The sequence below is a fragment of the Nuphar pumila genome, chromosome 5 (assembly GCF_984573655.1).
Source record: "Nuphar pumila chromosome 5, dmNupPumi1.hap1.1, whole genome shotgun sequence".
In the NCBI taxonomy this organism is placed as follows: domain Eukaryota; kingdom Viridiplantae; phylum Streptophyta; class Magnoliopsida; order Nymphaeales; family Nymphaeaceae; genus Nuphar; species Nuphar pumila.
In genome coordinates, this window is record NC_143253.1 from 89346943 (window position 1) to 89366368 (window position 19426).

A 19426-nucleotide genomic window follows, 5' to 3' on the forward strand; every position below is an offset into this window, starting at 1 on the left:
GCAACAATCAATCAAAGGTCAAGCAATTGCAGATCAATTGGCAGATTTCCCTTTGACAGAAGAGGTGAAAGCCGAAGATGATTTCCCGGATGAGCAAATATGCAATATCCAGCAATCTCTAATCTGGAATTTATTTTTCGATGGTTCCAAGAATATGGCTGGAATAGGCATTAGAATCTTATTAATCACTAAAGAGAAAGAAATGATTTCATTCTCTCTCAAATTAGATTTCCAATGTACTCACAACATGGCTGAGTATGAAGCCCTGATTCAAGGTCTAAAGATTCTATTAGACTTCAATGTCAAGAGAGTTCACGCTTACGGTGACTCATTACTCGTTGTCAATCAAGTTCGAGCCGAATGGCAAGTCAAATATCAAAAGCTATTTCCTTATCATAAAATCGTTTCAGCTCTTGTTAGCAAGTTCGAAGAATTTCAGCTCTTTCATATCAAGAGAGATTTTAATCAAGTGGCTGATAGCCTAGCCAGTTTAGGTTCCATTATGTCATTCAAGAATGGAGAATCTTGTCGCTCATTCGAAATTGACAGACTTGACCAACCTGCTTTCCTTCCAACAAAACGAGTAAACCAAGCTGAGCAAAAGAAGAAGCCTTGGTATTACAATATCAAAACTTTTATAAAAACTGGTGAATTTCCTCCAGAACTCTCAAAGAAAGAGCAGCGAGCAATCCAGCGTATGTCTACTCGATATTTCATTCTGGCCAATGTCCTTTATCGTCATGGATTCAGTTCAGAATATTCTAGATGCTTAGACGAAGCCAAAAAAGTCGTGCGAGAAGCACACGAAGGCATTTGTGGTGGTCACGTCGGCTACCAAACCCTTGTCAAGCAAATCATCAGAGTCGGTTATTATTGGAAAACTATGCAGCAAGACTGTTATCATTTTGTGAAGAAGTGTGTTCAATGTCAGATACACGCACCTTTCATCCATGCTCCAGCAACATATTTGCAGTCTGTTGTTTCTCCATGGTCGTTCTCTATGTGGGCCTTCGATGTCGTAGGTCCCATCACTCCTTCTGCTTCAAATGGCTACAAATACTTCCTTGCCACAACAGAATATTTCACCAAGTGGGTAGAAGCTATCACTCTCCGCACAGTAGAAGGCCGACATGTGGTCTCTTTTATTCACAAGAGCATCCTCTGTCGATTCGGCATCCCGCATGACATCGTGTCAGATAATGACAGTCAGAATGAAAAGATGAAGACATTTTGCTCAAAGTTCAAGATCTATCATCATTTTTCTGCTCCATATTATCCTCAAGGGAATGGTCAGGCAGAGGCCACCAACAAGATCTTAATTCGTATCTTGGAGCGAACTGTGGAAACAGGTCGTGACTGGCATGAGAAGATCCACGATGCACTATGGACCTATCGGACCACCATTCGCACTCCAACAAATGCTACTCCATCAGAATTGGTCTATGGAACAAAAGTAGTATTGCCGCTACATGTTCAGAAGCCCGCTTTGAAATTTGCTTCACTTCTGCAATTACCCCTTGATCAATACCAGCAACAGCGACTGGTACAGCTAGACTTGCTCGATGAGAGAAGGCTAAAAGCAGCAGAGCATGCCCAATCCTATCGCCAGAGAGTAGCCAGGCAGTACGCGAAGTCTGTTATCGAAAGGAGATTCAAAGTCAATGATTTAGTGCTTCGATCCACATCTTATCTCAAGCATTATCCCGGCGGGAAATGGTCGCCAAATTGGGAAGGCCCATATGTCGTCAAAGAAGCATTACCCCGCAACTCATATTGGCTCATCAATGCTGATGGGGTAGAATTACCAGATCCCATTAATGCTCGACACTTGAAAAAGTTCTATACTTGAAGCATCTATTCTTCCCTTGTAATCCTCCTATTTTCTTCAAAATAATAATCAAACTTTCTTTTCCCAGTTACACTAGGTCATTTTTAAAATTTTGTTCTGTATGTAGGCAGGATAAACAAATTCCTTATTTCATACACTTGTGCATTCATGCGCATTAATTTGCATTTGGTTGCATTCAACTGCATTAACAACAATCTGGTCAGTATTGGGATTTCTACAAACAGTCCCATCACAACTCCTAATTGTTATTCAAAATTGAAAAACAATCGTTAATACTGAACCAAAACCCAACGCTTGAACTGGTATTATTTCAAAATCCAGTGCTCAAACTGGTACATTTTCAAAATCCAACTTTTAAGTCGGTCTTTGAAAACCGAGTTCCGACTCGGGTTTTTATTCAAATTATTTTCCTTTGAAGATCCGAGTTCCGACTCTGGTTTGTTTCAAATTATTTTCTTTGAAAACCGAGTTCTGACTCGGGTTTTCCTTCAAATTATTTTTTTCTTTTGAAAAACCGAGTTCTGACTCGGGATTTTCTTCAAATCATTTTCCTTTGTTGATCCAAGTTCCGACTCGTGATCTCTCTACTTTATTCGAGCTCTGACTCAAGCTCTTCATTCTACTTTGTTGATTCGGGTTCCGACTCGTGATCTCTTTACTTTATTCAAGCTCTGACTCGAGTCATTTATTCTCCTGCATTGATCCAAGTTATTTCAATCCGCAGGGTCAGTCAATTTCTCAAAATTTGACATTTTGCCCACCAATTTCCAATTTAAATCGCAGGGTCAGTCAATTTCTCAAAATTTGATATTTTTCCCACCAATTTCCAATTTAAATCTTTGGATCAGTCAATTCTCAATCTTGACCCCCGGGTCACCCAATTTCCAATTACAAATTCCAATTCTCAATTCCAATTACCAAATTCTCAATTTCGACCTTCGGGTCACTCAATTCTCAATTTCGATCTTCGGGTCACACAATTTCGACCTTTTGGTCAACCAATTCTCAATTTCGACCGTCAGGTCATCCAATTTCGACCTCCGAGTCATCCAATTTCCAAACAATCAATTTTCCAATTTTCAATTTTGACCTTTTGGTCAATCAATTTCAATATCCAATTTCAATCATTTTCTCTTGCGAGAGACCCTTTTTAGGGAGAGTTCGAGGGAGCTCGTCCTTTTTGCATGCTATCCAAGTCGTTCACTTAGCCCCTTTTTAGGGAGAGTTTGAAGGGACTCGCATCTTTATGAACCGTTTGCAAAACAATTTCCAATTTTACATAAGGAACCCTTTCATAGGGAGAGGCTCGACGAAGACTCGCTTTTCTTGTGGCCACCCCAATTTTTCATACTAGGCTATTTTTGTCATGAAGGACCCTCTTTTCAGAGAGAGTGTGATGGACTCGTTCCTTTCATGACCCAATTTTCAGACCTCACTATTATCGGCCCCCTTTAAACAAGAGAAGCCTAATATTAGGAAGCTTTGACGAAAGCTTAATTTCTCTTCGAAAGTTCGTTTTGCAAACACCTCCTCTTCAGGGAAGAGAGGAATATTTCCCATTTCCCATTCAGGTAAGGGCTAAGCCTGAGTCTCTCTTTTTAGGGAAAAAGAGAGGAGAATTTTTGTCACGGATGTGTTGAGCCGGACCTCAAACGCTCTCCTTCACTAAGGATTTCAAGAATATTTTGTCAATTTGTCAATCAATTATCTGTTGATTTCAAAACTATATTTCTATCTCAGCTTACCTTTAGTATTACTTCCAAAAGAGTGAAGCTTTTACGAAAAGAGATTCAGAATTCAAATTCTTTTTATTGACCAATCAAAAGGATGAAGGATAAATCCTCGATATGGCCAGAAAAGAAGATTCAACGTTATTGCAAAGACATAAATGATTGATATTGATCACAATCAATGACACATTTTTAAAGACCATTCTTATGAAGATGAGGTAGTGGAAATATCCTGAGCGGTAGAAAAAAAGAGAATTCATCCAAGCCCTGTCTCCTTAAAATCACCTAAGCTCCAATTAAATATCCGCAAAAGGGATCTCTCAATTGTCATCAAGATGAAGGCGAATTAAGCGAGTAGACCCCCGGAGCCAAAGAAGATTTGAAACATCTCCAAGATGACGGAGTTTGTGACGGATCCTTCTAGGGAAAGTCCAAAGCATTGTCGAGATGAAGGCAGCTGCGATGAACCTCCCGACAATCCCCAAAAGATATTTAATTTCTGCTATCATCCAAAAAATCTCTAACCCAAGAGCCAATATCGTCAAAGAAGGATCGGAACATCTCCAAGTTGAAGGAGTTTGTGATGTACCCTTCCAAAAAAAAAGAGAGCAAGAAAGAGAGGGAAAAGAAAGAGAGAAAAAGTCAGGACATCTCCAAAATCAAGGAGAATGTAACCAAAACCCAAGAGAGCCAAATAGAGTGCAGAAAAATTATCATGAGAGAAGCTCCCAGGATATCAAATTGCCAAATCTATCAAGAATCTTCTTTAAACTTGTGAAATTCTATTATCAATACTCTTTCATTAATTGCTTTCATAATATCAAATTGTCTTTTCTGTTCATATCAAGGAAATTGATAGCTTCCTTGAAGAAGGTCAACTGCAAGCAATTTGGATTTCAAATCTCGATTCTACGAAGTCAATCTCGTTGGGAGGTAATGCTTCAGGTAGAAAAGGAGGGATATCTTTGCAAAAATATGCATTATTTTCAAATATTTTGGATCAACAACAAAATTCTCAAGCCTTTTGACAATATTTTCTAGCTATCCTAACATGAAGTGAGAGCGTGATGTCCATTTTTGATATATCCTGGCACCAATTTTCAATCCCTTTTAAGGATTTGATTCATTCCCTTCTTTGAGAGCGTGAGCTTTCAAATTCGCACACTTCCCTGTGTCCCCACTATCTCACCATAGACAGTCCCATTTCGGTTCGAGGTCGAACCACCAATCATTTTCTCGCAAAAGGCAATTTCAAAAGTTATTTAGTCTCAGCAACGAGACGCCCAAAATCAACCCCTTTTCAAGCTTTAGGGACCCCATTTTCCTTCCTTATGCAAAACCCTTGTTGGATTTATTGTGCAAAATCCGAAGGTTCCATCATACTATTCCATTTTTCATTCCCTAATCAGGATAAGGGTACAAACCTGAGCCTCATTTAAAGAGGTATTCCATTTTCCGCCCAATCAGGATAAGGGTACAAATCTGAGCCTCATTCAAAGAGGTATTCCATTTTCCACCTGATCAGGTTAAGGGTATAAACCTGAATCTCATTTCAATGAGATATTTCATTCCCCAATCAGGATAAGACCAATTTGCAAATTCTTCTGTTTAATTTCTTAATGTTATGTATTTTATTTTATTTTATTTTTTTTAGTTAGTGGGCCCACACACATGTGGCACCCCAATTAAAAATAAAAGATTTGCAAAAACAAAATAAAACTTTATTTTCAAAAGGATTTTAAAAGTAGGTTGAGGTGGCATTTCCATAAAAGCCTCTCATTTATTTCAATACTCATTTTATTCCTTTTTATTGATTTGTTTACATAAATTTTTTTTTAAGAAGGAAGCAGCCTTAAATGGCACAACCGAACTTCCCAAAAAAATAAAAAAATAAAATAAATTTCATTTTACCTAAAACTTAGGTAAATGAAATGAATTTTTTCTGAAAAATACAAGATGCGCCCTTTTGAAAATGGCAGCATTGAAGTTCCAATTTGAAAAAAAATTCAAAAACCATAACTGAAAACAAGAAGCTGCATTTTTTTTTTCTTTTGGAAAGAGGTTGAAGGTCTTTAAAAGAGCCAGCCATTGATCGAGAAGAGGAGGAGGATTGAGTGATTTTTTTTTGGGATTTGCTTTCTTATTGTAGGGTTTTTTTTGCCGTGGAAGGGATCCTCATTGAGGATTTGGTCTTGAAGGTCCAAGGGCCAGCCGTCTTCTGCATCTTCTTCAGCCCATCAGCCGCAGGAAATCCAAGGGTCAGCCGTTTCCTGCATCTCATTCAGCCCATTAGCATAGACCGCCAACGTTTTGCACCTTGCCTTCAGCTTAGTAGCAGGAGATCCAGCTGGTTCCTGCTGCCCCTTCTTCAGCCCAGAAACAGAGGAAGCAGCAGCCCATCCGCAAGAGAGTGCCTTTTTATTGCCGGTTACAGGAGATCCAGCTGGTTCCTGCAGCCCCTTTTTCAGTCCACAAGCTGCAGGAGATCCATAATCCAACAAAGAACCCAGCGTTTTCCCCATTTCATTCAGCCCAGCAGCAAAGAAAAGGCTACCACTTGTTGCCTATAGGTCTGGCTTTGCTTTTCTTCCAATTCACCATCTGAGTTATAAGATCATGCTTTTGTTTAGCTTAATGCTAAATTCATGTTTGATGAAGCTATGGCTGGACATCATCATTTGATTTATGTGATTGTGCTTTATATAGCTTAATGCTAAAATTCCTGTTTGATAAAGCTATGGCTGGACATCACCATCTGAGTTATGAGATCATGCTTTTGTTTAGCTTAATGCTAAATTTATTGAACATTATATTATAATTTGGGAATTACGGCTTTGTGAAATCACCTACAGAAACTATATATACCCTGTATTTTCTTATTTTACCCATTATGTATGGAATTTCAATTAATATGTGTATTTTCTTATTATATGTCTCTCTCTCTCTCTCTCTCTATATATATATATATATATATATATATATATATATACTTATATATACATATGGATCCTTTTATCTGCATTTGTTTCCATATATGAGCATTCATGTAGTTATTTTCTCATATAAATACACCTCCATTGTTACATGCCATTTAGTACAAATTCTAGCATTTTGATATATATATATATATTTCTTCATTGTACATATTATATATATACCCATTTCCTTGGTTATCTTGTAGTAATTCTCATTTTGCAGGAAAGTTGGAGGATGTTGATTCTGTTATACCATGTATTTTTTTTTATTATTATTTCATTTATTTTGACTCATGTCAGAGATGTAATAATCAAACTTTGAATAATATTTACTTTTACTGCTTAGATTAAGATGTATCTCATATAGTTTGATTCCTGCAATAGCCTCATTCTATGATTCATATATCTCATTTTGCGAAAACACCATGGATGTACACGAATGGCACGTGCACCAACTCTTAGAGAGTTGATGAACTCGGTGGAGTCCATATTTACGGCCCTAGTCAGAATATGGACGAGACCCAGATCCATCATCTTTCTACTAGCCACAGTGAGCCTACACTTTTAGGCTATCTTAAAAATGCACATCATATTTCCAAATTTTTCAAAATATCGTGAATTAATTCAAATAAACTCTGAACATATTCATGGCCACAGTCAGAATATGTGAAGGCTTTACTTTGGCTTAATACACATTTTTCCAACAAATTTTTCAGAAATCTTTTCAAAGTGCATTCATTCATTCAAATCATCTGTATCATCTGCTTTTCTCATAATTTTCTCAAGAAATTTTCACTCCATGGAAATCGATTCCTCAAGAAACTATGAAGATTTTTGAAGTTGGATTTTCCAAATCAAAGTTTTCCCGTGATTTTCCCTAAAAAAGTTAAATTTCTTAAGATTCATTTTCAAAAAAGGAATTTCTCATCTTTCTCAAGAATCAAAGTTGATTTTCAGATTCTTCAAGAACAAGATTCTCAGGATTTCAATTTCCTAGGTTTTGAATTTCCTTCTCCAATGAGTTTTCCTATAAATTTTCCATCATTTTTCTAAGAAAATTCTCAAAGTCCTAGTTTTCCTGACAAGTGTTTTCCTCTTCAAGTGTTCATCCTTTTCTCAAAAATTCTTACCATTTTCTCAAGATTCTCATTTCTTCAAGATTTTCCAAATCTTTATAAACTTTCTCGAAATTTCAAATCTTCTTCGTCTAAGTTTCCTGAGAGATTGATTTCCACCTTTTTCTGAGAAATGCTTTTCAACTCCCAATGTTTTCTAAGCATACATCATCTTTTTCCCAACTAGCATTTTACAAAATCTCATAGCACATGCCTGAATTCTCTGTGCATTTAGAATAGAACTCGATTTTGATAATTTAGCTAAGTCAAGCACAATTTTGGTCCTTGGTTCAATTACCCCTGTTAAATGCGGCAGGAACGGTCGAACCTCATACCAACAGGTCGAGCCCCATCCCATGGATTTTCCCGCTATTTTCAAAACGGAGGTGAGTATTTCAAAGCAATTTCCAAAATCCGGTCAAGTTTGAATCGCGAAAGCATTTTCCTCTCTCTTCCGCAAGGAAGGGAAGATGGGAAAAATTTTGCGATGATAACACCCATGAGTTGCTCAGCAGTTACCGCATAGACACGACCTGCCACATGTTTCTACTCTATCCTGGGTAGTGGCAGTCCTTGTTGTTGAGAGGGTCCTTCAGATCCCATATTTCTTCGTTGAAGATCTGATGCCTTCTTGGGACATTCTCTTACACGATGCCCTGGTTTGCCGCAATATAGGCAACCTCCCGTATCGCGAGGACAAACCCCTCCGGGATGATCTGAGCTACACCTTGGGCATCTCTTTACATCGCTCCCAGTCTGTGCTAATCTTTGAGGCTGTCGCCACAACGGCCTGGAATGTCTAGGGCATGCTAGTTATCACACGAGACCGTAGCCCTCCTTGCAATCCATTTATATATTTATCAGCCCTTTCTTGATCGATGTCGAATAACCTAAAGCAATATCGTTCAAGATTTTGAAATCTAGTGGTATAGTCTATTAGACTCATACGACCTTGCTCAAATTCCAGAAACTCCATCTTCTTTTTATTCCTGGAGTGTATCAGCAAGTAATTATCCAAGAAAGTTCTCTGAAAGTTAGTCCAAGGAATGACTTCAACTTGTGAGAACTGGATAATCTTAGTGGTATCCCACCACTTCCGTGCATTATCCTTCAGCCTGTATGTGCCGAAGTTAGTCTTTTTATCCTCTGGTACTCCCAATACCAGGAATGCACGCTCTGTTTCCTCGATCCAGCTTTCTGCGAGCGCTGGATCGGCTCTGCCAACAAAAATTGGTGGGTCGAGTTTGAGGAACTTCTCATAAGTTATTCCTCAAAGGTTCTCGCTGCGAGGCGGGGCTGATGCTTGCCTCATTTCACAAATGGATGTCTAGCTTAAGCCTTTATGCTTGGCACATCCGTATCCTACGAATCTAAGGACAACTCTCCGAGCTTTGCTTAGTCGTACGGATATCAATGGGGTACTTTCCCAATCGATCCAGTAGTATACCGACCATGACACCTTTACAAAGGTTATGCAGGACTGACTCAACAACGTCCATACACGCATACATTTAAAGTATCATTGTACCTAAGCTAATGTTGTGTTTCGATAATTGCACCTCCCCCTGGGCTTAGGGGACTCATATCTGTGCGACAACGCGACGATCTGGGGGTTGATTATTCTATGTATTTTAGATACCCTAGAGGCTTGTTGACCCCATCCCCCTAGTAGGACGGTACATCATACCAGAAGAGATCCTTATTAGATATTCGAATGCATTCTGCCACTGCAGTAGTTGGGTTCAATCCTTAGATATTTAAGGATAACCACGACCTCCATACCTCTGAGTGACGGAGGCCATCAATAAACTCTATCAGGTTCGGGTGAAATATATGTCACTCAAGGCTGCGCCATCACCGTCTTCCTCGGTGAGAAATTCTAAAAGGGGCCTGTCGGTCTTACAATTACTTGACGAACATTGCATGCCTATAGGGCAGCCTTTGAGAAGTATGTACCCAACCCCAATCAACCACACGACTTTCACCGTAGAACAAAGGTTTTATTCGTATGCATGCTTAACTATGCTCTCGGTACATTGGCCTTGACGAGCACTTCACCTCTTTCGGTGGAAACAACACACTCCGGCTCAGCGGCCCTTACGAGTCTGGTTGTCTGATAATTCTCAATGAGCATGCACATGACTCGATCTCTACGGATCGGCTACTCAGCGTATTTTTATGCAACGAGCTCAGCACCTCGTCAAGGCGCTACCACTACTTTGGCGCAACGGCTCTTACAAGTATGGTGCTCTTGCTAGTGTCAGGGAGACGAGACATTCTGACATCGTTCCAACAAACGGCATCGTTATGCCACTTAACTGGTTCTGGCAACTCTTTTGCCAACCATTCTGTCAGCACCTCCTCTGCTCTACCGGCAGTGGTGTGACAAACCTTTCTATATTGTAGAAGGCATTCCATGAACTGGATAGCAGTCCTGCTATGTTCTTTCTGAGCTATTCTTAGCTCCTTCAGGAATTTCAGCAGCACTTCCTCTCTTTAATGGAGAAAGCGTGCGTTTTCTTTTATCCATTTCAGCAGCATCTCCCCTCTTTGGTGGGAAATCGCTACGTTTTAACTCAGGAAATGGATGCGCACCGTTGTGCATACATTGTATCCATCAAGGTTGCAGGAACCCTAGGCCATAGCCAGGCCATACGTAATTGACTTAGTCTTTACGTAAAGAGCATTTTGCCAAAAACCGAAGCCTTTCCAATAGGGGCTTCATTCGTCAAGCAAAATCTTGAACGAGGAGCGGTAAGGGGATCGCATTGGCGATTTGGAGTTGATCTCCATTTGAACGCTCATTTACGCGCCATATATTTAGTATAAGCAGAAGCATGTGCTTTATACAGCGGCGGTGTAAAGAAATGCATACACTATTGTTCAGGGTGTGTAACTGAACGAAATATTCTACATATATATTTGCAGAAAGCAGGAGCCTTGGTGTCATTCAACACGACGACGTAAGTAAATGCATAATCGAAAGTGCAGTAATTGAAAATTGCAGAAAGCAGGGAGCCTTGGCATCATACGACGCGATGGCAAAGGTAAATTACATAGCCTGTGCGATATAGGACGCGTCGGCAGAATCAACAGATATACACCTAGATCCGCATCCAACGATAGTTACGAGGCGAGCGGGTGAACACCAAAGTGTTCTAAAGGGCTCAACCAAGAACTAAGGCGAGATACCATTTTGAAGAATAAATATACAGCGTATTTGAACATATATATCCGACGATAGTTACGAGACGAGCGGGTGAACACCGAAGTGTCCAAAAAGGGCTCAATCAAGAACTAAAGCAAGATACTACTTCAGAAAGTATATGCTATATACAAACAATCAAATACTTGAGAGAGATGGATTAATGAAGCGAACTTACTTCAATTTGAGGAAGAAACAACTCCTCGATGCTTCGAATGCTTCGATTCGTCCTCAAGAGGTCCGACTCCAAAAAGGATCAAATCTGAACTTCAGACGAAAGAGGACTTGGACTTTGACTTTGAACCAAACCAGGTTCAAGTCAAGTCAACTGGGTTTGAGTTAGGTCAGGTGGGTTCAAACCTAGGTCAGGTGGGTTAGAACCAGGTCAGGTAGGCTCAGACTAAGTCAGGCAGGCTCAAACCAGGTCAGGTGGGCTAGGCTAGGTAGGGGAGGTTTTTCTAGAGAGAGAAGCTAGAGAGAGAAGGGGGGGGTGGCGATTTTTAGAGAGAGAGGGCACCCCTATTTATAGGTTCTGAAACTTGAGCCCCAAGTTTCAGAATTTTCATATTAGTCCATAGCTTTTTCAGAAATTACTTTTGATCTTATCCATCTGACTGTTTGATCTTATCTAGAAGGAATATTCCATGAAATATTCCCTAGAAGGTCCTGGAATATTCTAGAATATTCTAGAATATTTACTGAAGAATATTTTTGTGGGTCCCACCAATATTTTCGCAGGTCTCAAAAAAAAGTTGAGTTTTCGGCATTTTTTTCCAAAAATTTATGAGTAGACCATTATCTTCGTATTGATGTAACTAAGAAAGTTGGCTCGTAGAAATCTTTTGATTTCGATCAGGTAGGAAGTTATGGTTCCCAGAGTGTTTGAGCATATATTCGTGAAGATACAAATATCCTAAGTATATTTGGATCACAGGAATCGGTTCGATTCGCTTTACGGTGAAAACACTATTTTTCACTGAAAAATGCCTCAAGAATTTATTCAGAGTTTCAACTGAAAAATTGTGGGTCTTACACATGGCCTCGGCCTGCCTGCCCAAAACCTCGGCCAGGTTGCTCAGAGTGTCCATGATACGGCCACAACGTTCACGCCAAGCCATCTTAAACAAAAAGAATACTCGTATCAACAAAAAGACAAGTCAAAGCATAATTTCATTACTTGAATAGCATATGCATACATATATTCAGTACAAGCCAAAATTACCCTTCTACAACAGGGTTACAAAGCACAAACCTCCGCAACAACGCAAAAACAAAGCAAGTCTACAAAATGAACACTGACTTAGTGTTCCAACCACACATGTTCACATCTGAACAAACACAATCACTATTGCCTACGAGTGTAGTAGTTACGGTAGGTGTTCCGATTCTCGTATCGTCTCTGCATGGGACGGGGAGGAGAAGAAGGTGTGTACTCAAGAGGACTCACTGCCTGAGACCACGAAGGTAAAGCTGGCGTGTACTCGGGAGAAACAGAGCGTGAGTATGAAGCTGGCGTGTACTCAGGGGAAACTGGTGCAACTCGTGCATCTCTGTAAACACCCAAAATTTTCACTCACCTCCCCAACATTTCCACCAAGCATCATCATCCATCTTCTGAGATCACTGGAGGGCAAAATGGTCATTTTCTGAGCCTGAAACCTGTAAAAGTCCAAATTTTATCTGCAACTCTCAAAATTTCTCTATTTTAGCTCAAATGTTCAAAATCCTATCCATGACAGGAGACGGGAATCTCCAAATCCTGATTCAAGATTACATTTCATAAGACATGTCATTGCATAGCATTGCATGAACATTTCATATCACTGCACTGCACAGCATGTCATCTCGAGGTCCAGACTCTCGATTTCAAATTTTTCAATCCAGATTCAAATTTCAAATCTTTTCAAAATCAATTTCAAAACCCTGGGTCTTCAAAATTATCAATTCTTCCCATTTTACCCCCAGGACTCTGAATTTCAAAATATTTCCTCAAGAAAACAATTTGGATAGTTTTCAATATGGATTTCAGCCACTTCATCTCAGATTTTACCCTTTTGTCAGCTATTTCAACTATCATTCTTTTGCAAAATCACCCCACAGGAGCCAAATCCTTTCAAAATGTTTGTTTTGCCAATTGGTCCAGATTTTTATGAAAATTCCAAAAAGAGGTTTATTGTCTTGTCCTTATTTCATTAAAGAAGCAATGTGGGACCCACCTTGAGGTGGTGTCACATAGGCTTTTCTTTTAAAAAAACGGAATTTTGACAAACCCAAAAATATAGGAGCCTTGTCCCTGGATTGGCGCCACTTGTCTTTTTCTCTCTCCTCCCATTTACCTGCCATGTGTCAGCGTGGAGTTCACCTAGAGGTAGCACCACATATCATTTTTTCTCTCCTTCCATCCTCCGACACGTGTCAATGTGGGGACACCTTAAGATGCAGCCACATGTCATTAGACATTCTCTTCATTCTATGCCACGTGTCAGTATCCACCATCTTCACCCTGTGCCATGTGCCATTCCAATGCCACCATGAGATGCCATGTGTCATGTGCTGCCCTGTTAAGAAAAAATAGAGCTTGTCTCCCCTGAGGTGGCGCCATTTGAAGTATGTCTCCTGTAAGAGACACGTGTCACTCTCTCCCTTCTTCAGAAAAAGCAGACAGACACATGTCTCTCCTTACTTTTCTCAGAAAAGTAAGTGACACATGTCACTCTTAGCTTCCTTCAGAAAAAGTAGAGGACACATGTCATTCTCTGCTCTTCTCAAAAAAAGCAAATGACATATGTCATTCTCTGCTCTTCTTAGAAAAAGCAAGTGACACATGTCATTTTCTGCTCTCTTCAGAAAAAGCTAGAATTCAAACATTTAAATTCTTTCAGAGGTGGCGCAAATCCTGAACTTCACCTTTTTGATCTAGTCTGAGATGGCGCCACATGTACTTGTCCCTCCTTCTCTTCCCTCCACCACGTGTCACTGCAGGATCTCCCTGAGGTGGCGCCACATGGCCACCCTCTATTCTTCCAGAGCCAGCCTCATTTGAATTTCAAATACAGCCTCTGAGGTGGCGCCATTTGAGAAGACTCCTCCAGCTAGCTGACACTTGTCAAAAGCAGAGCCATCCTGAACCGCCACGTGTCCAAATCCCCCTGCATTAGAAAAAGTAGGAACAACTCCCCTCTGAGGTGGCACATTCTGCTTCCTCTGCTGCTGTCCTCCTGCCACATGGCAGTGTGGAGCCACCCTGATGTAGCGCCACGTGTCAGCCTCTGCTCCCTCCAGAAAAAAGCAGAAATTTGAATATTTAAACTCCTCAAAAGTGGCGCCACATGGCATTCTCCCCTCCTTCCAGCTTTAAATCTCAAACACTATTGAGGTGGCGCCATTCCAAAACCCCACTTGGCTTCATTTTTTTGTTTTATTTTATTCAAAATAAAAGTAGCCCACCATGAGGTGGCGCCACATGAGGGCTCCCTGCAAAAAGCAAACTTTGAATTTTAAACCCCAGATATCACCCTCTGAGGTGGCGTCATTTGGGAGACTCCTGCAGAGAAAATCAAGCAAGCTTTTTGAAAATTTTCAAATTCCTTTGCTGAGGTGTCTCACCTACAAAAATTTTATTTTATTTATTTCAAAAATCCAAGTGGCATGCTCTGAGATGGCTTCACATGGACGACTCAGATTAAGCCTGCTTGAAATTCAAAAATCTCAAAAAATGCTACAAATACAAGGTCCCACGCACAGCTTAAGGGGGCTCCTTTTTGGATTCAGAACTTCAACCTAGATCTTCTTCAGAACACGATTTTGAATTTTGGAATTCACGCCCCCTTTGGGCTCAGTGGAGAGGGTGCATTGAAGCCCCAACCTTGCTCGCATCAATCCAAATTCGATCTAGGCGTGGATCGATTTTCGTGAACCTTCGGAAGCCCGGATCAAAGGACGAAAGAAGCCGTTGGTAGCCATTCATTTCGGGAGTTCTAAAGCTGCAGGAAAACACAAGTTTGGCAGGGACATTCAAAAGAAGGAACTAAAGTCTGCAATCTCCCTTTCTTTCATTTATTTAGTGATGTAATAATGTAAATTTTGGAATAAGAGATTTAATTTTCTGCTTAGATTAGGATGCATACCATATAGTTTGAATTCATGCAATATCCTGTTTATGTGATTCATGCATTTTATTTCAAAAGCACTATGGATATTCACGAATGGCACATGCACCAACTCTTAGGGAGTTGATGAACTCGGTGGAGTCCATATTTACGGCCCTAGTCAGAATATGGACGAGACCCAGATCCATCATCTTTCTACCAGTCACATTAAGCATACACTCTTAGGCTATCTTCAAAAATGCACCTCATTTTTCCAATTTTGCAAAATATTGTGAATTAAATCAATTAAACTCTGAACATGTTCATGGCCACAATCAGAATATGTGAAGGATTTACTTTGACTTAATACACATTTTCCAACAAATTTCTCTGAAAAGTTTTCAAAATGTTATTTGCAAAGTGCATTCATCCATTCAAATCATCTGCATCATGGCATCATCTGCTTTTCCCATGATTTTCTCAAGAAAATTTCATTCTCTGGAAATCGATTTCTTAAAAGATTCTGAAGATTTTCAAAAAGCTGAATTTTCTCAAGACAAGTTTCTTATATGTCTTCCTAGGAAACATTTTTTTCCTAAGATCCATTTCCATCATCTTCACAAGTTCAAAATAGATTTTCCAACCTTTCCAGGTTAGAATCCTCAGAATTTCATTTTCCTGTACTTTTAATTTTCCATTCTTGAAAGAGTTTTCCCTGTGAACCTTCAATCATTTTCCAAGGAAATTTCATGACAAACATTTTCCATTCAAGTGATTTCCTTTCGATATTCATATTTTCTCAAGAATTTTCCTAGGATTTTCATTCTTCCAGGGTTTTCCTAAAGCTTATAAGTTTTCTCAGGATTTTCAAACCCTTTCATCAGAGCTTCTTGAGAAATTGATTTTCATCTTTTGACTGAGAAAGACTTTTCCAACTCCCAAACATTTTCTGAGCGTACATCATGTTTTCCAACCTACATTTTACCAAATTTCATAGCACATGCCTGAATTCTCTGTGCATTTAGGATAGAACACGATTTTGATGATTTAACTAAGTCAAACACAATTTTGGTCCTTGGTTCGATTACCCCTGTTAAAGGTGGCAGGAACGGTCGAACCTCGTACCGACAGGTCGAGCCCCATCCCATGGATTTTTTCGCGATTTTCAAAATGGAGGCGAGTATTTCAGAACAAATTTCCAAATTTCCGGTCAAGTTTGAATCGCAAAAATCATTTTCCCCTCTCTCACGCAAGGGAAGGGAAGAGGAAAAAAATTTTGTGACGATAACAGGTTTGGCGACCGTGATGGGACGTGTCCTTGTCTGATCAAAATCATGCTTGACTTAGTTTAATTATCAAAATTGTGTTCCAAAATGTTAGCTCTTTATTTTTTGATATCATGTGAACCTAGGAGCCTAGATTCTGACCTAGCTGACATTGACTGCATATAGACTAGGCATGGTTTGGTAGGACCAGATTGAGGAGATATTTTCATGTTCACATAGACTTAGGTCTAAATACAACTCTCCTCAATTTAGGATCTGAATGCAAACAATGTATGCTTCTTCAAAGATTTTTCAAAATCTATCTCTCTAGGACTTAGAGCCCTCTATTTCTTGCATATGATCATTTTTTTAAACCTCCATTACCTATCATTACCTGGTCTTCACGTTTCTAGGCTCTCCCTCACAACTAGGCCAATTATTTGGGTTAACGCCCCCCTACCACGTACCGCGGGCCACAGTCCAAAGTATATCGGTAGGCGCTCAAGGATGTTGGAAAACCTTACCTTAGAACCAGAGTTGAGATTACATGCCACGTATCTCGGATTTTAATTCAGGTATATCAGCATAACTGGATTGGACAAAGATGATCTGAACCTAGAGTTAGGATTAAGGTCCTACAACTGTTTTTCAAAATGATGCATCTAGAGTCAGCCTTCTAGGGAGTGTTGTATGCGCATAAATGTTTGTGCAGGATGTGATCGATTGTATGTTACTTTTTTTCCTCCCCCATTTTTCCCAAAAATATTTCTTCAAATATCCATATTTTTCACCTTTTCCTTTATTTTCTCAAACCCTGGATAACTTTTCAAAACATCTAATTTCTCTCAAAAACTCCAGGTGATTTTTCATTCTTCCATTCTACTGGATCTCGAATTTTCAGTTGCATTTTTATCCTGCTTGCAATTTTCCAAAATCATATGTTTTCTCCCATTGGATTTTCAATCCTTTTGTCTATTTGCAAAATTCTTCACCTTAATTTTCTCGCGCATACCTTGATTATTGCGGTGGAAATTGTTTACTGTGAACACCCCAAAATTTTCAAAATATTGTAAATATCCCTGTTTTTTCCTCTGCCCCCATTTTCTGGGTAATTGAGTCAGTTTTAAATCTGAATTCCATTCTGTTTTTCAAATTTTGTTGAAATTAAATTCATTTTACATATCTGACTCAATTTCGGATTCAGACCTAGATCAAAATCCAAACCTGAGCCTCGTTATCCAATTTTTTAATCAGATTCTCAAAATTTCCAAAATAACTTTTGAAAAAGCTCAGACACTTTGTCTGGTATCCGTTTGGATCCATCGAATTGTATTTCTCAACTCGGGATTAAAAAATATTTTCTCAAAAACTTGGGTCCAAAAAACCCATTTTCTGAAGAAATCGAACCCAAACTTTCCAAAGAACTTCTCTTTTGTAAATTTTTATCTTCAAAAAAAAAAAAAAAAAATTTAGTATTCATCTCCCATACTGTTTAGGTTTAGAATATTATTTCCAAAAATAACAAAAAAAAAATCAGAAAATGTCAAGAAAATAACAAAAATATATATATATATATATATATATATATATATATATATATATATCATGAAAATAGAAAAAGAAACAAAATCGGATCTTGAAAGAGGAAGAAGAAGAAAAGAAGAAGGGCAGTTTTCGCAAAAGTCTTTGAAAAAGAGCTGGCCTTTGAAATTTTAAGAAAATGAGAGGATTGTTGGCGAAAAAAAAAATCGCATTAGGGTTACGAAGGCTTTCTCCATCACCTTTTGGGTTTTCTCTCCGCCAAACCCTCCAGAAGCTTCACCTTCCCCCCTCACTCTTGCCTCTCTCTCCCTCCATGGCCGACCACCCCCATGTGCGTTCCCTTCCCACCAAAAACCTCTGATCCTCTCTCCTCGATCGATCAACCTTCTGCTTCTTCTCAACCCTCCATCATCCATCGCCCTCCTCCTTCGTTCATCACCAACAACCTCGCATGCGCCCACGTCCCGAGCTCCTCCACCCTCCAATTGCTGGAACCTCCTTTCTCCACCCTCCGATCACCATCCTCGTTCTTCAACCATTGATCCCCAACGAACCCATTTCCTTCCTGAATCTTCTTCTTCCTCTATAAAAGGAAGCACCAGGGAAGGGTTTGGGGATCGAACTCTCGACCCCCCCTTTTGATTCATGCATCCATTCTCCTTACGCCATTTCACGATCCGCCATTCACCTATTTGATCATCGGTTTTTATCCTCTACCCCTTTTCGGATTCCCTCTGGTCGGACGAAAGAAATTAAATTTCCATTAGTCGATACGGTTCCTGCAAACAAAAAGACCTCTTCCAGTACCACTGAAGGAGCATTGTCTATCCCTTGTCCGGATTTCTGCAGCACCCCGTAGAGGCACTTGCCGCTCAGCTCCATTCACCTCCACCTTGCAGCAGCATACAGGAGACACACTTCCTTTCCCTCAGTCGAAGCTCGGTCACGGTAAGCATCCCTTGCCTCTGTGTCTTCTTTGATTTCCTAAATTTTTCCTGTTTTCTTTTCTTGACCCCATTAAAAGCACCCTTGAGGGGATTGGGTTGCTTATTGCAACATTAATCCCTCTCTTGTGCAATAGCGAGAATGAATTTCCTGATTCCTACATTTCTTTTCGTATTTTGTTTATCTCCTTTGCTTGTTTTGCTCATATTATTGGGTTCGACAGTCCAATAATCTCCGTTCAATTTTTACCGATGCTCAACTTTGCTTCCATTTTTTTTTTTTTTTTACTTCCGTCATATTGGTTGGTCTCCTAGGTATTTCATTTGAATGTTTCGCGTGTCTGAACATTTAGATTATCACGTTTACCAGCCAGAGTGCCTTCATTTGTGCGTTTAGATCATTATCGCATTGAAATTTGTTTTTTTTTTTTTACCTGTGTGCTCCACCTACAATGGGTAATGTTGATGCTGAGCATCAACGATTACTCAAGAAGCAGATGATTCAGCTTGGAACCCCAACGCTTGTTCCAGTCTTTTCACTTCGGCATTCAAAATTCACAACTTACAGAGGAGACAATTATAATCAAATTGGAAGTTGCTCTTTCATATCATCAGTAAGTTTTTAAAACATCTTGTTATCATCGCAAAATTTTACTTTTGCAAATCAAACTGACCTTTGAAAAAGATTTTTGAAAATAACTCGCCTCCATTTT